We start from the raw sequence: 21,284 nt of genomic DNA, 5'->3' as shown, positions 1-21,284 counted from the left end.
CACATATGCTAAGTATTCACTCAATTGCTGAGCTGCCCCCTATGTAATTCATTCATATTTAACTGCTGCCTCTTCCTACACTTACACGTGTTTACCTATACTGTACATTCTGCTGTTGTTGAACATATAGATTATTTCCTATGTTTTGTAGTTGTAATCACTACTGACAGAAACACCCTCCTTCAGGGCTGGGGTGTGTCTGTGTTGAGTGTGTCCCTCCTTGGCACTTCGCCAACCTAGACTCAGCACCTCCCGTCTGTCTCCAGGTTGGGCTGCAGAGCACCACTGAGGACACGGAGTCTCTGTAACCTGACCTTCTCAGGCAGCGAGTTCTTCATTGCGCCAAGGACAGCGGATGTCGAAGACACAGTGAGACTGACCGACAGCCCTGTTGGGTATCCCTGCTGGCAAGTCTCTTAGGATTCTATGATTTTACTCATGTGGGCGTGGAGGAAGGATCAGGCGTGATCAAGGATCACAGAAGGTGACAAGACTTCTGTTTTAAAAGCTTTGTCACAATGTCTTACATGTGTTAAGTAAGCTGGTTAAGACCTAACTTCACCAAGGTAGCACAGAACTTCAAGTGCAATTTTTCTTAAATTTCTTTCCATGCTACTATCTCAAGACCAAGACTCAAGAACTCAGCTCTATCTTTTGGTCAGAGCTGGACCCTCAGTAAGGAATGAACCAGAAGAAAACACCTACAAATCTTTTTTTTTTTTTTTTTTTTGCAGTACCAGGGATCCAACTCAGGACCTTGAGCTTGTGAGGCAGGCGGTAGCACTGAGCTAAATCCCTGGCCTACACCTACTGAAATCAAATCCAAGTTTATCTTTATACATGTGACAGGGAAAGTTATTACTGTAATATGATTACTATAATACTTTAACTCTTTCGGGAAAATGCACAGAAGAAGTATAGAGAAATTCCCATGTAAAATCAGTTTCTTCCAGACTGGTATTTTTACCTCCTCTCATGAATCACACATGTTCTTTTTTTATTGGTATATTTTATTTTATTTATTTATTTATTTATTTTTGGTACCAGGGATCGAACTCAGGTCCTTGCGCTTGTGTGGCAGGCAGTGAAACCACTAAGCTAAATCCCCAGCCCTGGTATATTTTAGATACATAAGATAACATTCATCATAGAGAATTTGTACTTGTACATGATATATCTTGCTTATTTTTTCCCATTCCCCTCCTCTCCCTTCAACTTCTCTTCCCCTCCTTATTTACAAAAGCTTTGCTCCCATTTTTCTATTCTTTTTCTTTTTGTCTCCCTTCATTCTTATACCCCTCCCCCCTCCTTTGTATTTCTTCCCGTTTCTCAATATCTATTATACATTTTGGTCCTTATTTACACTTTTGGTTTCTCACACTGGAGAAACATTATGGTATTTAAATGTGTGTGTACGATTTACCTCACTTAAGAGTATGATCTCAAGGTGCATCCACTTAGCTAGAAATGTCTCAAGTTTACTCTTTGTGGCAGAGTAGTACTCCACTGTATAAAAGAAAACACATCTTCTTTATCCATTCATTGTTGATGGGCTGTTTCCAAGATTTAGCTATTACAAACTGTGCTGCTATAAACATGAGTGTGCATATAATTGCTGTGATATGATGCTTTTCATTCTTTCAGGAAGATACCAAGGAGACTAGCTGAGTTGAATGGAACTTCTAGTTTTAGTTTTGTGAGGTATTTCCACACTGATTCCCACAGTGGTTGCACCAGTCTACACTCCCACCAGCAGTGGAGCAGGGTTCCTCTTTCCCCACAGCCCCGCCAGCATTTGTTATTGGTTGATTTGTTGATAATAGCCATCTTTCTGGAGTGAGGTGGAATCTCAACGTTGTTTTAATTTGCGTCTCTACAATGACCAGTGATGTTGAACATTTTTTCATGTATTTATTTGCCACTTCTACTTCTTTATCTGAGAAGTGTCTAGTCATTTCAGATGCCCATTTTTGGACTGGGTCTATTAGTCCTTTATCTAAGGAAAACCTGGCAAAAAATTTTTCCCACTCTGTGGCTTGTCTCTTTACACTGCTGGTGGTTTCTTTTGCTATTCAAATGCCTTTTAATAAGATGTGATTCCAGTTGTTGATTCTATGTGATATTTCCTGTGCAGTCAGGGTTTTGTTCATAAAGTCTTGGCATACACCTATGTCATCAAAAGTTCTACATATTCTGTCTTCTAGCAGCTTTAGTGTTTCTGTTTTAATATTTAGATCTTTGATCCACTTTTAGTTCAGTGCATGGTGAAAGATAGGGGTCTAGTTCAAATCTTTGGCATGTGGAAAGCTAGTTTTTCCAGCACCATTTATTAAAGAAGCTATCTTTCTTCCAGTGAAAGTGTTTGGCTCCTTTGTAAAAGATAAGGTGGCTGAGTGTGTTTGGAGTTGTTTCTGTGTCTTCTAGTCTGTTCCACTGATCCTTGGGTCTGTTTTTTTTTGCCAAAACCATGCCATTTTTATCATAGTAGCTTTGTATTATAATTTCAAGTCAGAAATTGTCATGCCCCTTGCCTTGCTTTTGTTGCCCAGAATTGCTTTTGTTATTTTAGGTCTCTACTGGGTCCAAATAAATTTTAGGATTGTTTTCTCTAATTCTGTCAGATATGCTATTAGTATTTTGATTTGGACTGCATTAAATCTGTATAACAATTTTATATGTATGGCCATTTTCACTATATTGGTTTTTCCTACCCAAGAACGAGGGATATCTTTCCATTTCCTAAAATCCTCTTCGATCTTCTTTTTCAGAGTACTGTAGTTTTCCATGTAGAGGTCTTTTACGTCCTTCATTAGATTGATTCCTAGGTATTTCAGTTTTTTGGATGCTATTGTGAAAGGTGTGATTTCCCTAGTTTCTCTCTCAGTGAGTTTGTTATTCGTGTAAGGAAGGCTATTGATTTGTGAGTGTTGACTTTGTATCCAGCTATGTTACTGAACTTGGTTATTAAATCCACAAGTCTTTTGGTGGAGTTTGGGGAGTCTTCTATATAAAGTATCATCCGCAAATAATGATAATTTAACTTCTTCCTTTCTTATCCTTTTATTTCTTTCTCTTGTCTAATTGCTCTGGCTTATGTTTCCAGAACTATGTTAAATAAGAGTGGTGACAGTGAACATCCTTGTCTTCCTGGTTTTAGAGTGAGAGCCTTCAGTTTTTGTTCATTTAGTGTGATGTTGGCTGTTGGTTTGTAATATATGGCTTTTATCAGATTGAGATAAACACCATCTATTTCAATTTTCATAGGGTTTTTTCTTTCTTTCTTTCTTCCCCCCCCCATTAACTTTATTGGTACATTTTTGGTATAAAATACAGTTACATTCATCATTGGGATCTTGTACCATTACATGAGTATCTTGGTTCTTATTTTTTTCCCCTTCCCTTGCCCTCCCTTCCCTATTTGCAAAGACCTTGTTTCCATTTTTTTCCTCTTCTCCTATTTTTTCCTTTCTCTTTTTTCCCTTCCCCTACCCCTCCCAATTCCCCTGCTCTTTTAGACCTTTTCTTCCTATTATGCAATATCAGTTATACATTTTTTAAATTACAATATTAAGATCTAGGAGACATTACCACAGATTTTATAGAATTTAAAAGGATATAGAAAGCATATTACAAAAATCTTTTTTGAAATAAATTTGACAACTTCTAAGAAGTACCTTGGAAGACAAATTAATGAAACTAACTCTGGAGGAAATATAAAATTTGAATAGGACCTATTAGAGAAAGTATAGGGCTGGGGATTTAGCTCAGTGGTTTTGCCACCTGCTGTGCAAGCGCAAAGACCCGAGTTCAATCCCCGGTACCAAAAAAAAAAAAAGTATATTCCTAGCTTGAAAACCTACCTATATGACAACAGCAGGCTCATAAACATTTTAACTGATAAATTATATCAAACAATTAAAGCAGAAAGAAGAAGGAACACTTCTCCCCTCATTTTAGGAACTCAACATTGTGCTAATCCTAAAACTGGATAAAGATAATAGAAGAAAAAAGTATTTCATAGGGTTTTTATCATGAATGGGTGTTGAGCTTTTTCAAATGCTTTTTTTGCATCTATCGAGATGATCATATGGTTTTGTCCTTGGCTCTGTTAATATGGCGCATTGCGTTTATGGATTTGCATATGGTGAACCATGTGTGCATCCCTGGAATGAATCCTACTTGGTCATGGTGTATAATCTTCTTGATGATTTCCTGCATTCTGTTTACCAGTATCTCACTGAAGATTTTTGCATCTATGTTCATTAGGGAGATTGGCCTGTAGCTCTCTGTTTTAGTTAGATCCTGGTTTTGGTATCAGGGTAATGCTTACTTCCAGCAATGAATTTAGGAGTATTGCTTCTCTTTCTCTTTCATTAAAGAATTTGAGTAGCAGCAGCATTAAATCTTCTCTAAATTTCTTGTAGAATTCAGTAGTGAATCCCTCAGGGCCTGGGCTTTTCTTTTAGGTTTTTAATTACATATTCAATTTCATTGACAGATATATTTAGAAGTTTTATATTTTCTTCATTCGGCTTTGGTAATTCATGTGTCTCTAGGAATCTGTGTATTTCTTCTGTGTTTTCCATCTTATTTGAGTACAAGTTCTCAAAGTAGGTATTGATGATCTTCTGGATTTCTGCAGGATTCAATGTGATTTTACCTTTTTTATTCCTAATTACATGGATTTGAGTCTTCCCTTTTTTGATAAAGCTGGCTAAGAGTATATCAATTTTATTTAATCTTTCAAAGAACTAACTCTTCAATTCATTGATTCTTTGTAATGTCTCCATTAGTCTCCATTACATTAATTTCTGCTTGATCTTTATAATTTCCTCCCTCATATGAGCTTTGGGCTTAATTTGCTCTTCTTTTTCTAGAAGCTTGAGATTCAACATTAGGTTGGTTATTTGAACTCACTGTTTTTCTCGTATGGGAATTCACTGCTATAAATTTCCCTCATGGGACTGCTTTCATTACATCCCATAAGTTCTGGTATGTTGTATTGGCATTGTCATTTAATTGTGGAAACTAATTTCTTCTTTAATTTTATCTGTGACTCATGGGTTGTTCAGGAGGGTGTTATTTAATTTCCATGTGTTTATAATGTTTTGGGGGGGTTCTTTTGCTATTGATTTCCAATTTCATTGCACTATAGGCTGATAATGTGCATGTGATAATTTCAATTCCTTTGCATTTACTTAAGCATGTTCTGTGGGCTAGTATGTGGTCTGTTTTGGAAAATATCCCATGCGCAGCTGAGAGGAATGTGTATTCTGATGTTGTGGGGTGGAACACACTGTGGACATCTACTAAGTCCATTTGTTCACAAGTTTGGTTCAGTTTTGATACTTCTTTGTTGATTTTTTTGTCTAGTTGATCTGTCTGTTGTGACAGTGGGGTTTTGAGGTTCCCCCTTACAATTGTGTTAGTGCTTACATGATTTCTTCATGTCCCTTAATATTTGTTTTATATAGTTGGGTGTGCTGGTATTTAGTGCATTTATTTGTTTTCTCTTCCTCTTTGATTGTTCCCTTTACAAGGATGTAATGACCTTCTTTGTCTCTCTTAATCAGTCTTGTCTTGAAATTCACTTTGTCTGCAAATAGAACAGCTACCCATGGTCTTTTCCAGGTTCTTGTCACATGGAGTTTTCCAGGTTCTTGTCTTCCATCCTTTGACTTTCAGTCTATGAATTTCTTTTTTAGTTAAATGTGTTTCTTGTATGAAGCATATTGTTGGATCTTGCTTCTTGATCCATTCTGCCAGTGTATTTCTTTTGATTGGTGAATTGAAACCATTTACATTGATGGTTATAACTGATATGTATTGACTTATCCTTGTCATGTTATTTTCCTATTGTTAGTTCCCTTTTTTTTTTTGCTCTCTGTTTAATTACTTGCCTCTATTCTTTTGGGGTTCATGGAGTTATAATCTTTATTATCTCTCTTTAGAATGTGCTTTAGCACATTTTTGTGCAATGGTTTTAGTGGTCATGAATATCTTCAAGTGTTCTTTGTCATGCAAGTATCTTATTTATCCATCAATTTTGAAAGATATTTTTGCAGCATACACCAATCTGGGTTGGAAGTTGTTTTTCTTTTACAGCTTGAAATACTTCAGTCCATGCTTTTATTGACTTGAGAGTTTGTGTTGAGACGTCTGCTGTGACTCTGATCCGGTTTCCTTTATGAGTGATTTGTTTCTTTTCTCTAATAGTTCTTGTGTTGAATTTTTGTAATCTTGACTATTATTTGCCTTGGTGTCAATTTTTTTTATCATGGCTGATTAGAGTTCTATATCCCTCACTTATCTGTATGTCAAATTCTTTTTTCATAGTTGGGAAGTTTTGTGCCATTACTTCTGTGAACAGATGTTTTATGTCATTTGTGCTATCTCCTCAATTTTTCAATCAATCTTATATTATTCTTTGCATCATCTAGCAGCTGTTGGATTGATTTTTTGTGGTCCCTTGCAATCCTGTCTTCTACGTCTGATATTCTTTTTTCTTTTTTGTACCAGAGAACAAACTCAGGACCACGAGCTTGCCAGGCAGACATGGTGCCACTGAGCTATATCCCTGGCTATGTCTGATATTCTATCCTCATGTTGGCTCATTCTGCTGCATATACTTTCAATAGAATTTTCATCCCCTGGATATCTGTTTGAATCTGTTTCGTGGATTTCATTTCTTTCCTATGTTAGGCTTTCATGGTTTCCATAATTTTCCTAAGCTCTTCTATTTCTTTTTTTAATCTATATCTGCTCTAGAGTCACTAAGCATGTCTTTCATTATGATCACCATCTCTTTAGTTATCTGAGAAATTATTTCTGATTTGATTGTTTTCATTCATCTGCTTTGTTACTTCCACCGTCACTACTTCAGAAAGTCCTTGCATGTGGCTTTCAAATTGTTCCACCTCATTGCCCCTTGGGTTTGCCTTTGGTGAGCTGGAAGTCTGGGGTTTGCATCTTGCTTAAGTGTCTTCTCATTTTCTTTCTTTCTTTTTATTTTTTTAAAATTTAATTCCTAGGTTGATGCTTGTAAATTTATTATGGCAGGTAGTATTTAGAACCCTTAGGAAATGGCTACTTCTCAGAGATGTCTTCCAAGTGTAACTGGTTTTTGGGTTTTGAGTCTGTTGCAAGATCCTACCTCTTCCATTTATTGGGAATGAGAAGTTGCTGCCTGTTTGGCCTACTTCCTGGTTCTTTGGCACTGGCCTAAAGTATTGTTTATGACTCTTAAGCAATCTCAGTCTTGGCATACCAGGAAGAACAACTGATTAAAATAATTATGTCACCTTGGCTAAAGTAGACAATCAGTAATAACAATAGCATCAAACAAAGCCTAAAAAATGACAAACTGTGGTGACTATTAATTTGCCATTTAACCATATGTTTATGATTATATAACAAAATCTAAAACAACCAGAAAATACCCTCAATATGGTGATTTTACCCTCAGGTGAGAAAATTTAAAAGAAAATAGAGAAAATAGAGAAGTGGAAATAGAGAAATAGAGAAATGGAAGGGGGAAAATAGAGAAATAGAAAAGAGAAAGAGATTAGAAGCAAAGCTGGAGGACAAAGGAAGATTACATGAACTTTAGGAAACTGGTGAAGACAGGAGGGAAAGAGTGAAGGAAGAAATAAAGAAGAACAGAACAACAACAAGAAAACTAGAGCCAGGGATGTAACTCAGTGGTGCCACACCTGCCTCGCAAGCACAAGGTCCTGAGTTCGATCCCTGGTACTAAAAAAAAAAAAGAAAACTAGAAACAATGTTCACACTCATAAAAACAAGAGCAAACACGAACAAAGCAAAACAATGAAAAGAAGAAAAAAGTGTCTACTTCAAGGCATGTCTCTGCTGTCACTGGTAGACAGAGTGGGCAGGCAGACAGAGCCCAGATCCATGTTGATTAATCCTAGCAATCAGCCATAGATTTATGGTGAGGTAGTGGATAATCACAGCAAGCCTGCACCTTTAGTTCCACTGACGTTTAGGCTGGTTCCTGGCTGTGAGGCTGGAACCTGATTTGTTCAACCTGAAACACTCCACGTGCTGCCTGCCTGCTTGCACTCAGCTCCTTGACCTCCTGCCAACTTTAACTCAGTTCTGGCTCACCCTGGTGCTAGAAGCAGCTAGAGACAGCCAGCCCACAGCTCCAAGTTCTGAGCTTAGTTGGCCCCTCTCCAAGATGGCTACTGGACTCTCTTGGGGGACATCCAAACCTGAACAACTCACCAGCCACTGCAATCTGCTTTATCCACTGCTCCATTCCACTGGTACTTCTTCATGGAGGCCCCTGGGGCTACCAGTAGTCACTATACATCTGCAGGTTCAAGCCACCCCTCCTATTCAGCAAGTCATGGCTCAAGGAGAAACCACTACTTGCCAACTCCCTCGTCTGCATTGAGGTCTCTTCACTCTCCCTGTGGGCTTCCATTCTCACTTCAGATCCTTGCTGGGTCTCGGGGACCCACTTCCCTCCTCCTTCACTTCCTCACATTGCTACATTCCGGCATCTAGACACCAAATTTTGGAGAGGCTGTTTCAGTGCTCTTTACCACTCTACCATCTTCCTGGAAGTCTGAATCACAAATGTTCTTAATAGCATCTAGAAAACTTCCAGAAGGTTTTTACTTTGCTCAGATCTGTCAGAAGAATCAGTGTCTAAGGCAGATACAGCCTTATGAAATGTGTTCCTGAAATAAGACTTGATCCATTATGTTGCTGCATGCCTGTAATCCCAGCACTCTGGGAGACTGAGGTAGAATGATTGCAAATTCAAACCCAGTCTTGGCAATTTAGCAATTTACTGAGACTCTGTCTCAAAGTAAATGAATGAGTGAATGAATGGGATGTAGTTCAGTGCAAAGGCTCTCTGTTCAATCTACAACACCACCCCCCAAAAATGGGGGAATTACTCCATGATCCAAAGGTTACATAATGGATGTCATAATGAAAACATTAATCTCTTTATGCATCTCTATCAGAGCTATGGAGGGACAGATGCATTACCACTGAGCAGTAATACTTAGAGTCAGCTTAAAATATTTAGTAAATAGGGGCTGGGGATTTAGCTCAGTGGTTTTGCCGCCTGCTGCGCAAGCGCAAGGACCTGAGTTCTATCCCCGGTACCAAAAAAAAAAATTTAGTAAACAGATGTGTTGTCATCTGGGCCTTGTTTTTCCATATGGAGAGCACAGGCAGAATAAAGTTGGTGTAATTCTCAAATGCCCTGATATTTTCAGAATAGTAAATAAGCATTAGCTTTGATTTAAAGTCCCAAGCCGCATGAACAAGAGTCAGCCTGGCTTTTGAAGCCAGGCACTGACCTCTCTGGCTATCAAAGTCTTAGCTGGCACCTGTTCCAATAGAAAGCTGTTGCATCTACACTGGAATCTGTTTATTAGAGAAGCCACCCTCGGCGGTTATCTTGGTAGATCTTCCAGGGAGCGTGCTGCTTCACTGGCATGTCCATGTTCTGAAGACAGCTTCTTTCCTTAAACCCATAAACTAATGCCTGCTAGTTTCCATTTTTCCTCTGCCTCTCCCTCACTTCTCTCAGCCTTCCTAGGATGGAAGAGGGTTAGAACCTTGTTGTGGATTAAGCTTTAGTATAAAGAAACTTGTGGCTTGTTTGCTCATCTATCCAGACCACTAAAACTTTCTCCACCTCAGCAATAAGGCCATTTGCTTTCTTATCATTTGTGGGTTTGTTGGAGTAGCACTTTTAATTTCCTTCCAGAACTTTTCCTTTGTATTCACAACTTGGCTATGTGAGGCCTGAGTCAAGTTAGCCTCTGGGCCTCCATTTTTTTTTTTTGGTACCGGGGATTGAACTCTGGTCCTTGCTCTAGTGGAGCAGGCGGCGAAACCACTGAGCTAAATCCCCGGCCCCATGGGCCTCCATTTTTAATAAAATCTCCACTTATTCATGGCACTGACCTCTGCCTGAACCCCCAGGTAGTTTGTCAAGATAAGTGTTGTTGTCAAGATACGTGTTCTGAGAAAAACTGCAAAATGTACTGTTCTGCTTCTGTAACTGCGCTTGCCGCCCTCGCCCTCGCCCTCGCCCTCGCCCTCGCCCTCGCCCTCGCCCTCGCCCTCGCCCTCGCCCTCGCCCTCGCCGCTTACCGCGCTAACCGATCGCGCCACTGGAGCCCAAGAGAGAGCCAACTTCCTGGTTCTGAAAGTGCTTAAAAACTGCAGCTGAAAGAAGTCCGGGGTCCTTGTCCGGGGCTGCGTCCTTGAGATTGGACCCTGGCCGGCGAAATAAAAAGCTTGGCATTCAATCTTTTGACTCGCTGTCCACTTGTTGGCACAACAGCTAACTGTTCAGCCCAAGAGGCCTCGCTTTTGGCTTATCAGCTTTTGACACGCTGGCCTCACTTAGCTTAATCCTTCCTAGCTTTTGATCTAAAATGAGAGAGGTCAGACTTTTCCTTTCTCTTAAACAGCTAGAGGCCATTGTAGGGTTATTAATCAACCTTGCTTTGTATCGTGTCTCGGAATAGAGGCCCCATGACAGGGAGACATAGAGAATGGCCAGTAGGGGGAGCAGTTGGAACACACACAGGATGGAGATGCAGTCCATTCAAATCTGTATTCTCAGGCGCAAAGTATGGTGGCAAGATTATAGCAGGACTCAGATATTTGTTACATTAATTGTGGTTATTATAATGATAAATGTATGTTATAATTCTCAATGTTATATATCACCTCTAGAGGTTCACATCTTTGCACATATTAGACTATTAAAAGGCTTTTTCTAGTTACTTTTTGTGGAGGTTTTTAAAAACTTTTATATTTATAAAATTTTAACTGATATGTAAAAATTGAACATACTGATGGGCTGCCATATGATATTCAGATAACATGTACTTTGTGTAACATATACTTTTTGTACAGGGTGAACATCTATCTCCTCAAAAAACTAGCAATTTTTTAAATTATCCAGATTTTTAAAAATATACAGTACATTATTATTTAGAGTCACCATACTATTTTTCCTTTTTCAGCTGCAAAAGTAATTATGTTTTAATGCAGAAAACTTGGAAGATACAGAAAAGCAGAACTACCCCCATTTTTTAAAAAAGCAGCAGATATTTTTTCTTTAACAAATGAAAGTCTTTTCCACAATATTTTTCTGCTAAACATAGTGAATGCCTCAACACTGAGATTATTCTAACATTCAGAATCAATGTCTTACTCCCCAAATGAAAAAAACAAGAGCATAAACGTTATGCTAGACGCAAAAAAGACCTGTGACTTGTTTTTCACCAATCTGAAAATGAGTATTTTCCCTTTGTTTTCTTTTCTCTGTGTGTGTCTGTGTGTGTGGTAGTGAGGCTGAACTCAAGGGCTTCATACTAACTGCCCAGGCTGGACTTGATCTTGCAATCCTCCTGTCTCAGCCTCCCATAGAGCTGGGATTACAGGCAAACACCACCATTCCTGGTTTATTTTGTTCTTATTGAACTTTGCTCTTTAAAAATGCACTAGCTAGTTTAAATCAAATCCATTTAGTCACCTGTGATTTTCTAAACTGTCTCAATAAGAGTCTCCAGAAAGATATTGGTTCTGAAGGAGTTCATATTCCTCACACAGAAAATAATTTCTAATTAAAATTAAACAAAGATGGTGACCAGAGATCATGACATTAAACAGACTCTAGAGGAAACAGCGTCATTCTAGTCAGGCAGGAGGTTAACTGACCAGATGTCAGACAAAATCAAATAGGTTAAACAATCAGGTGACTCTGAGACATGTGTGCGAGTAGCGGAAGTGGCGGAGCCCTGTGGCTGGGAAGAGGACAAAATCTCAGGGCCTGTGGCCCATGAAGTCCACAGACCCCACAGGGTGAGAACTCATTAATATCAGTCTTGAAGAGCATGCTCCAAGCCCTGTTCTCTGCCCCTGGTGATGAAGACAGGCTGGTGGAACAGGGGGATTCACACGTGGAGCAAGAAAGTTTTAAAATATACACACACATTCTGAGCAACTTTAAGGTGACAGAAGTTCGAAGTCTGGTGTCAGACTGATGAGCTTCCTTAGAGCCAGGAAGGGAGACACAACCTCAGCTCTTTTTTTCCTTCTTTCCTTGCAATGAAACAGCCCCTTCCTTGGACATTCGTTGGAAGTGCAGATTACGTCTTAGCGCACAGCAACCAGCTATCCCCTTGTCTCTAAGGTGGTGGTCCGTATTTTCCTACAGGTACATGAGCCAGGTAATTGTCAGTGACATGGCTGCTAGGAAGAAATGGCATTTCTTGTGTGACTGCTGGCTGGTGGTGGACCTAGGAGACTGTGAATGTAACTGGGTCTTTGTTCCAGCTTTGAGGAGACAGCTCTTTTCCTTTAGGATCTGCTGGGAAGTGGCTAGGAAGAGTGAGTATTGATACCATTTAGGAGAATATACCTCTGCTACCTAATACTGTTCTCCCCATCAATTTTTTGGTTCTGTAATAGCAGAGCTCTTGGCTTTCCCCAATGGGGACAAGATGAGTGTCTGCAAGAATTCAAGCACACATCCCTCATAAAAATGCCTAAAGCCAAAAAAAAGTAGAGTCATTTCTCATAGCGCCCAACTCCCTTCTCCTTTTAAAAACTATACTTTGAGGGGCTGGGGATTTAGCTCAGTGGTTCTGGCGCTTGCCTCGATCCCCAGTACCAAAAAGAAAAAATAAATAAATAATTAAAAATAAAAACTATACTTTGAGCCAGACATGGTGGCACATACCAGTAATCTGTGGCACATCCCAGTTGCTTGGGAGGCAGAGATAGGAGGATCACAAGTTTGAGGACAGCCTGGGAAACTTGACAAGACCCTGTCTCATTTACATTTTTATATATGCTTTATTTCTCCTCCTAAATGTTTCCATTTGTGTGGCTGAGTAGTCAGGACTTGCAGAAGAGTAAGAAATAGTTATTTCTTTATTAAGAACCATTCCAGTTATTGCTACATAAGAAAGTACCCTTCCCCAATTCCGTGGATTAAGGGAAGTTGGCCTGGGGGCACACACCTGTGACCCCAGCACTCTGGGAAGCTGGAGCAGGGGAATCCCAAGTTTGAGCCTAGCCTGAATAATTTAGTAATTTAGCAAGTCACTGTCTCAAAATAAATTTTAAAAAGGGCTGGGGTTATAGCTCAGTGCAAAGGCCCTGAGTCCAATCCCTAGTGCTATGGCTGAACGATTGTCTCTTGAGCTCCTTCCCATCCACTGGGTCTGTAGCCACTGCAGGTTCCATTGTCATGTATCCAAAGTAACTTGTCCCATGATTGGCAGGCAGCTTGCTCTCAACTGCCTAGCGCCTTCCTGAGGCCTCTCCAGCATGGCAGCCTCAGGACCGGGACCGCTGGGTGTTTTCTGGTGGATGGCTCCTCCCAGGAGGGCATTTCAAGGGAACTAAACAAAAGCTCTCCATACTCCTGTGACCTAGCTTAGCAAATCAGAGTCAGATGGGACCCATCTTTTGATGGGCTAACTGACCAAAATTTTTTTGAATTGTTTTTTCAAACTGCTTTAAGAACATAAATTTTTTTTTTTTGTACCAGATATTGAACTTGGGACCTTGCGCTTCCAAGGCAGGCATCAGAACCACTGAGCTAAATCCCTGGCGCAAGAACATAATTTTATTTGGGTTGTTTGCTACAGCAAAGACTGTGTGGTTTGAATTTGCTGTGTCCCTTAGCCATTCCGAAGCTCACATTCAACATGTGTGCTGGCCGACGCTGTACTACCAACCTAGATCTGTGTGGCCCATTGTGAAACTCATTTCTATCCCTCAGTAGTGGCCTGTTGAATGGGTATGAGATCACTTTAATTGGCTTGGAACAATCCTGGTTCACTTTTTGGGAAGACTTACCCATGTTGCCACTTGTTACTGGAAAACAGGTTTCCAGATCTTTAGAAAAAGAAGGAGAAGGAAATGTGTGTTGTTGGACAAGCAACCAACAGGTTCTTCCACTGTGCAGGGAACATCCTTGTAAGTTCTGGAATTCCCCTTAAAGTATCTAAAGCTAGAATTCCTGAGTTGAAGGGGACGCATATTGTAAGGGAAAATGGCACTCTATGTCAGTGATGGTGTCTTAGTTATTTTTCTCATTGCTGAGACAAAATACCCAACACTCAAAGTTAAAGGAGGAGAGGTTTATTGTGGCTCAGTTTGTAGAGGTTTCAGTCCATAGTCAGCTGGATTCAATGCAGAGTGGCACAGGAGAGGGGCATTGCAGAGGAGAAACAGTTCATGGCAGGAAGAAGGCAGCAAAGCAACAAAGAAGCAGCAGTGAGTGACAACAGCAGCCCTCTTTCTGTCCCTTATTCTATCCTGGCTACATGTCCTTGGGCTGGTAGCACTCACACCCAGAGAGGGCCTTTCTGTTTTCTACACCCAAACCAATCAGTGGACTAATTCAGTAATCATCCACCCTAGACCGAGCCACCTCTGGAAAGCCCACTTATGACAACATGAGCCTTTGGGGGAACATCTAGAAACAAGCCATAACAGATGATGAACATTTTAGAGCTTTCAGTGATACAAACACGCTGTGACATGCATACCATAGGTTCACTGCCACTACTCTATATCAATTAAAAATAAAAGGTTTTTTTGTGTTTTGGTTTTTTGTTTGTTTATGGTCTTTTTTTTTTTTTTTTTTTTTTTTTTGGTACCAGGGATCGAACTCAGGTCCTTGCGCTTGAAGAGAAAAACCATTTATGGTCTTTTGAGACAGGATCTCACTATGTAGTCCAGGCTGGCCTTGAACTTGTGGTGATCCTCCTGGCTCAGCCTCCCAAGTGCTGGGATTACAGGTGTGTGCCACCTCACCTGGCCTAAAAGTATATTTTTTTAATAATCAAATTAGCCAGGTGTGGTAGCACATACCTGTAATCCCAGGTACTTGGGAGCCTGGGGAAGGAGGATCACAAGTTCAGGACCAGCCTGGGCAATTTAGTGAGATCTTGTCTCAAAAGTAAGTCTGGTGTGTAGTTTAGTGGTAGAGCACTTCTATAGTATGTGCGAGGGCCTGGGTTCAATCCCTACTACCATAAAAAAAAATAAGTAAAAGTAAAAAAAAAATTGACTTGATAATACAAAGGGTTGTTTTGGTTTTGGCTTTGGTTTTTTGAGACAGGGTCTTGCTATGTAGTACAGGCTGGCTTTGAACTTGTGGTGACCCTCCTGCTTCAGCCTCCCAAGTGCTGGGTTTACAGGTGTGTGCCACCACACCTGGCATCAAATATTGACGAGGTTGTGCAACAATGGCAACTATGAGAATCAAACCCAGGGCCTCTCACATGCTTCCCTTTATGGAAATTTAAGGAATGACGAATGAATATATATATATATATAATTTTATTTTTGGTGGTACTGGGGATCAAATCCAGGGCCTTGTGCATGCTAGGCAAGCATTCTACCACTGAGCTACATCCCCAGCCCAGTTCTAAGATATTTTTAAATATGTTTATTAGCTCAAGCTTATTTTGTTGTTGAAATATAATTATATAAATCTTTCTAATCTTGCAGTTTCTAATAAAGATGTAGTTATGGATTTGTTAATTTTCCTTTTAATTATATAAGGTGTTTTTTTTTTAACCATATATGCATATTTTAATGATATTTTCTTAAGAGCATCTAAGTGCATGTTTATTCTTTCTGGATGAATTATTCCTTTTTTATTATATCATTTCCTGTTCATCCCTCTAATACTTTTTTATCTTAAATTCTATTTCATATAAGTGTTATTGGTAAGTCAATTTTCTTTAGCTAATATTTCTATTGTATGGTATATCGTTATGTCTTTAAACTGTCAGGCCTTTTCTATGGTTATGTTGAAATGTATGCTTAAGGCCAGGCATAGTGGTGCATGCCTATAATCCCAGCACTGGGGAGGCTGAGTCAGGAGAATCAGGCCATGAGTTCGAGATCAACCTGGGCTACATAGGGAGCTCGAGATCAGCCTGGGCTACATAGCAAGTTCAAGTCTGGACTACATAGTGAAACCTTGTCTCAAAAAAATAAAAACAACAACAAAAAGAAATGTATGCCTAAGAAGCAACATATAACTATATCTTTAAAAAATTAGATCAAATAACCTACATGTAATGAGTTTACCACGTGGACATTATGGTTGTTAATTTACTTGTCAGTACTTCTCTTCCTTTTCTGCCTTTTGCTTTTGTTGTTTCTCCTAATTCTTTTTAGTGGTTACTTTCTTTTTTTTGGTACTCGGGATGAACCCAGGATGAACTCAGGACCTTGCGCTTGTGAGGCAAGTGATGGCACCACTGAGCTAAATCCCCAGCCCTTTAGTGGTTACTTTTAATGTCTTTTAACATTTTTCTATTAATGTTTTTTTTTTTTTTTGCATTGCTGGGACTCAAACCCAGAGCCTCAACATGGCAAATCCTCTACCACTGAGCTACATCCTCAGCCCTCACTATTAATTTTCTTTTTAGGGAGTGGGGGAGTACCGGGGATTGAACGTGGGACCTTGTGCTTGCAAGGCAGGCACTGAAACCACTGAGCTAAATCCCCGGCCCATCACTATTAATTTTCTGACATGATCTCATTCAAAATGTTTCTTCCTCCTGAAAATGACAACTACAAATGCTTTAACTTCTGAATAATCTCTCTTCTAAGTTGTTTCTCCCAATATTTAAATAACTGTCTAGTGTTTCAGTTACACCATTTTGGCTTTAAGATGCACAAAAAAACCTTTTTTCCCTACAAGCATGAGTTGATTAAATATACTGACAGGTGTCTTCAATTCTGTTCTAGGCTTTTGGGCCGACTTGGGGGAGTGTTTGTTGTTATCCCTTGCCGTCTCTCTGGGGTCTTTTCTTCTTGTTGAAGTAGCTCTTTTAGTGGTTGTATTGAGGGTGTGGTGTGTGTTCCCCTTTATTCCCGACCCCTAGTTTGGATATTAATGTGCGGCGCATTAACTAATGGCCAACTTGAGCGGGGGGGGGGGGCAGCTGAACTGGGTCGGCACGGTTCCGGGCGGGAAAGACCCACCTGAGGATTGCTGCGGGACGGCAGGGAAGGAGAAGGGGAGGTGGAGAATGCACGCTGCTGATTTTCCTGAAGAAGCTGCTTTTTCTGCCACTTTTTCTTCAAAAAGCTTTGGCTGCCGTCTCCCGTGGGGAGAGAGAGCTTCAGTCCTCGTCTTCGTCTTAGACGTCGCCTCCTGACTCCAGTGCAGACGGCTCAGCCTGGTGGCACAGACCCTTCCTCCAGCCGGCACCGGCTTTCTGGCTTCCACCACTGCCCTTGGGCCTTCCCAGTGCGGATCCTCGATACGGACTCGCACACTCACACCGGACACTGCCCCGGCTCCGCGCCCTGGACTGGATCCTTCCAGTCTCCAGCACGCAGGCGCACATGGCACGCTTCTCCGCCTGACTCCAGTAAGCACTGACTAATGAAAATGTTTAGCTTGCAGCTATTCCCCTTCTCTAGTTTTCTCCTACATTGTGTTAGATATTTTCCTGAGTACCATTTTTACAGATAATGTTTTCTTTAAATTTTTGTTTATTAGTACGTGTCTGTAGTACCTCATGATTATATTCATCATGCGGAGTCAGTACGTGGAGGTAACGCATCTTAATTCTTTTTATGTCCCCTTCCCCTTATCTACCTCCCCCCTTCCTGCATCTCTTGGTCCCCTTCCCATTGGCAAAAAAATCTACCTCCATTTTTCTATTATCTTTTATATTGCTTTTTAATTTAGTTATACTTTTGGGATGCTCATATAAGAGAAATCAAGAGATATTTAAGCTTGTGGGTTTATTTGATTTAACATTATGGTCTCAAGGTGCATTCATTTTCTTACAAATGAGTTATTCTTCTTTATGGCTAAGTAGTACTCCACTATGTATAAATACCACATTTTCTTCATCCGTTGATGGGCATATAGGCTGCTTCCAAGATTTATCTGTTATGAGTTGTGCTGCTATAAACATGGATATGCCTGTGTCACTGTAATGTAACATCTTTAACTCTTAGGAAGATACCTAGGAAGGGAATCGCTGGTTCTAACGGAATTTCTATTTTTACTTTCTCAAGGAGCCTTCATACTAATTTACATGGTGGGGGACTGTACTAGTTTACACTCCCACTAGCAATGTAGAAGGGTTCCTTTTTCCCCAAAGTCTCAACTGCATTTGTTATTATTTGATTTCTTGATGATAGCCATCCTTTCTAAAGATAGCATCTCAATGTTGTTTTAATTTGCACTTTTCTAATAGCCAGAGATGTTGAACATTTTTTGTTTACAGTGGACTCTCAAGTTACAAATGGCCTGACATACAAACAACTTGGGTTAATTAGGTTAAGGGAAGATCATCTGCCTCTTGTTATCTATAGCATGGACCCAGGTAAACATCCAGATCCCAGCTGTATTGACTTAGATACAAACTTGAGTTACTCGGGAATCAATTGAGTTCATAAATCAAGGGTCCACTGTATTGGCCATTTGTATTTTTTCTGACAAGTGTCTGTTCAGTTTCCTGTTTTTAACTGCGTCTTTCATTTGAGGAGATCTAATTTTTTGAAGGGTTTTTTTTTTTAGTTCTTTATATAGTCTAGATATTAGTTCTTTGTCCACAGAGTGGCAGGCAAAAATGTTTTCCCAAGCTGTAGGTTGTCTCTTCACTCTGTTGATTGTTTCCTGTACTGTGTAGACCCTTTTAAATTTTACACACTAGTTTTTGTGGATTTTTAATTAAATATTTTAAAATAATAAAATTATATAATGAAAACTTAAAAACTCCGAAAGAAATGGTTCTTCTAGACATATCCAATGTCATTTTTTTCTGTTTAAAACTAATTTTATTGGTACATTTTAGATATACATAGCATTCATCATATGGAATTTGTACCTGTACATGATATATCTTGATTCTTTTTTTTCCCAGTTCTCTACCCTCCTTTCAGCCCTGCTTCCCCTTTCTATGTCCAAAATGTTTCCAGTTTTTCCTTCTATTCTTTTTTCCTTTTCCCCTACTCCCTCTCTAGTTCTCCTTCTCATTTGAACATTTTCTTCCTATTTCACAATAACTACTATACATTTAGGTCCTTATTTATACTTTTGGTTTCTCATACTAGAGAAACCATGCGATATTTGAATATGTGTGTCCAATTTATTTCACTTGACTATGGCCTCAAGGTGCATCCATTTAGCTAGATGTCTCAAGCTCATCCTTTATGGCACAGTAGTACTCCATTGTGTTAAAAAAACAAAAAACAAAAAAAAACCCTCCACATCTTCTTTATCCATTTGTCAGTTGATGGGCATTTGGGCTGTTTCCAAGATGTAGCTATTACAAATTGTGCTGCTATGAATATGGGTGTGCTTATATTGCTGTGATATGATGCTTTAAATTCTTTCAGAAAGAAACCAAAAAGGGAATACCTGGGTTGAATGGAATAGCTAGTTTTAGATTTTTTGAGGAATCTCCACACTGATTTCCACAGTGGTTGCAACAGTCTACACTCCCACCAACAGTGAAGAATCCCCTTTACCCCACTGCCCAGCCAGTATTTGTTATTGGTTGATTTCTTGATAATAGCTATTCTTTCTGGTGGGAGACAGAATCTGCGTTTTAATTTGCATCTCTTCAGTGACCAGTGATGTTGAATATTTTTTTCATATATTTATTGGCCATTTCAACTTCATTTGAGAAGGGTATGTTCATTTCAGATGCCAATTTTTGAATTGGGTCTTTGAATTGGGGGGGGGGGGTGTCTGATTTCTTTTTTCTTTTTTTTTTTGCATTTTGTATATATTCTAGATATTAGTCTTTTGTCTGAGGAACCGCTGGCAAAATTTTTTTTATTTTGGTACTGGGGATCAAAACTCAGGTGGTGGAACCACTGAGCTAAGTGCCCGGCCCTGGCAAAAAAATTTTCCCACTCTCTGGCTTGTCTCTTCACTCTGTTGCTTGTTTCTTTTGTTGTTCAAAAGCCTTTTATAAGATGCGATCCCAGTTGTTTGTTTGTTTTTGGTACCAGGGATCAAACTCACAACCTTGCACTTGTAAGGCAGGCAAGGTGCCACTGGGCTAAATCCCACGCCCAGTTGTTGATTCTATGTGACATTTCCTGTGCAGTCAGGGTTTCGTTCATAAAGTCTTGGCATACACCTATGTCATCAAAAGTTCTACATATTCTATCTTCTAGCAGATTTAGTGTTTCTGTTTTAATATTTAGATCTTTGATGCACTTTAATTTTAGTTTAGTGCATGGTAAAAGATATGGGTCTAGTTTAAATTTTCAGCACATGGAAAGCTATCTTATTAAAGAAGTTATCTTTCTTCCAGTGAGTGTTCGGCTCCTTTGTCAAAGATAAGGTGGCTGAATGTGTTTGGAGTTATTTCTGCATCTTCTGGTCTGTTCCATTGATCCTCGGTCTGTTTTGTTTTTGTTTTTGTTTTTTTTGCCAGTTTAATGCTGTTTTAATCATTGTAACTTTGTAGTATAATTTCAAGTTAGGGGTTGTAATGCCCCCTGCCTTGTTTTGTTACCCAGAATGGCTTTTGCTATTCTAGGTCTCTTCTGGTTCTGAATGAATTTTAAAATTGTTTTCTCTAATTTTGTGAGATATGCTGTTGGAATTTTTATTTTTATTTTTTATTTTTGGTACCAGGGATCAAACTCAGGGCCTTGTGCTGCAAGGCAGGCATGAGGCCAATGAGCTAAATTCCCGGCCCTGCTGTTGGAATTTTGATCAAGATTGCATTAAATCTGTATAACAATTTTGGAAGTATGGTCATTTTCACTACATTGGTTCTTCCTATCAGAACAGTGGATATCTTTCCATTTCTAATATCCTCTTCGATCTCCTTTTTCAGAGTACTGTAGTTTTCCATGTAGAGGTCTGTTACTTCTTGCATTAGATTGATTCCAGGTATTTCTTTCTCCTCTTCTTCTTCTTTTTTTTTTTTTTTTTTTTTGATGCTATTGTGAAAGGTGTGGTTGTCCTAATTTCTCTCTCAGTGAGTTTGTTATTCACGTAAGAAAGGCTATTGACTTGTGAGTGTTGACTTTGTATCCAGCTACGCTACTGAATTTGGTTATTAAATCTACAAATCTTTTGGTGGAGTTTTTGGGGTCCTCTACGTAGAGTATCATCTGCAAATAATGATAATTTAACTTCTTCCTTTCCTATCCTTATACTTTTTATTTCTTTCTCTTGTCTAATTGCTCTGGCTAATGTTTCCAGAACTATATTCAATAAGAGTGGTGATGGTGGACATCCTTGTCTTATGCCT

General features: G+C 39.5%; 1 protein-coding gene across 2 annotated transcripts in view; it reads left to right on the top strand.

Moving 5' to 3' along the window:
* LOC101723680 (uncharacterized) overlaps positions 1–21,284 on the top strand; it is a 51,253-nt gene that overhangs the window by 4,115 nt on the left and 25,854 nt on the right. For both annotated transcript variants that reach the window (XR_015451865.1, XM_087212767.1), the window contains exons 2-3: positions 267–484; positions 17,135–17,420. The gene's annotated coding sequence lies outside the window, so the exon portion shown is untranslated. The remainder of the gene's footprint in view (positions 1–266; positions 485–17,134; positions 17,421–21,284) is intronic.

This window comes from Heterocephalus glaber, unplaced genomic scaffold (assembly GCF_053883595.1).
Source record: "Heterocephalus glaber isolate CG9 unplaced genomic scaffold, H.glaber_assembly_v1.0 deba00000071, whole genome shotgun sequence".
In the NCBI taxonomy this organism is placed as follows: Eukaryota; Metazoa; Chordata; class Mammalia; order Rodentia; family Bathyergidae; genus Heterocephalus; species Heterocephalus glaber.
The sequence above is the reverse complement of the archived record's forward strand: the minus strand, read 5'-3'. Positions and strand labels throughout refer to the sequence as shown.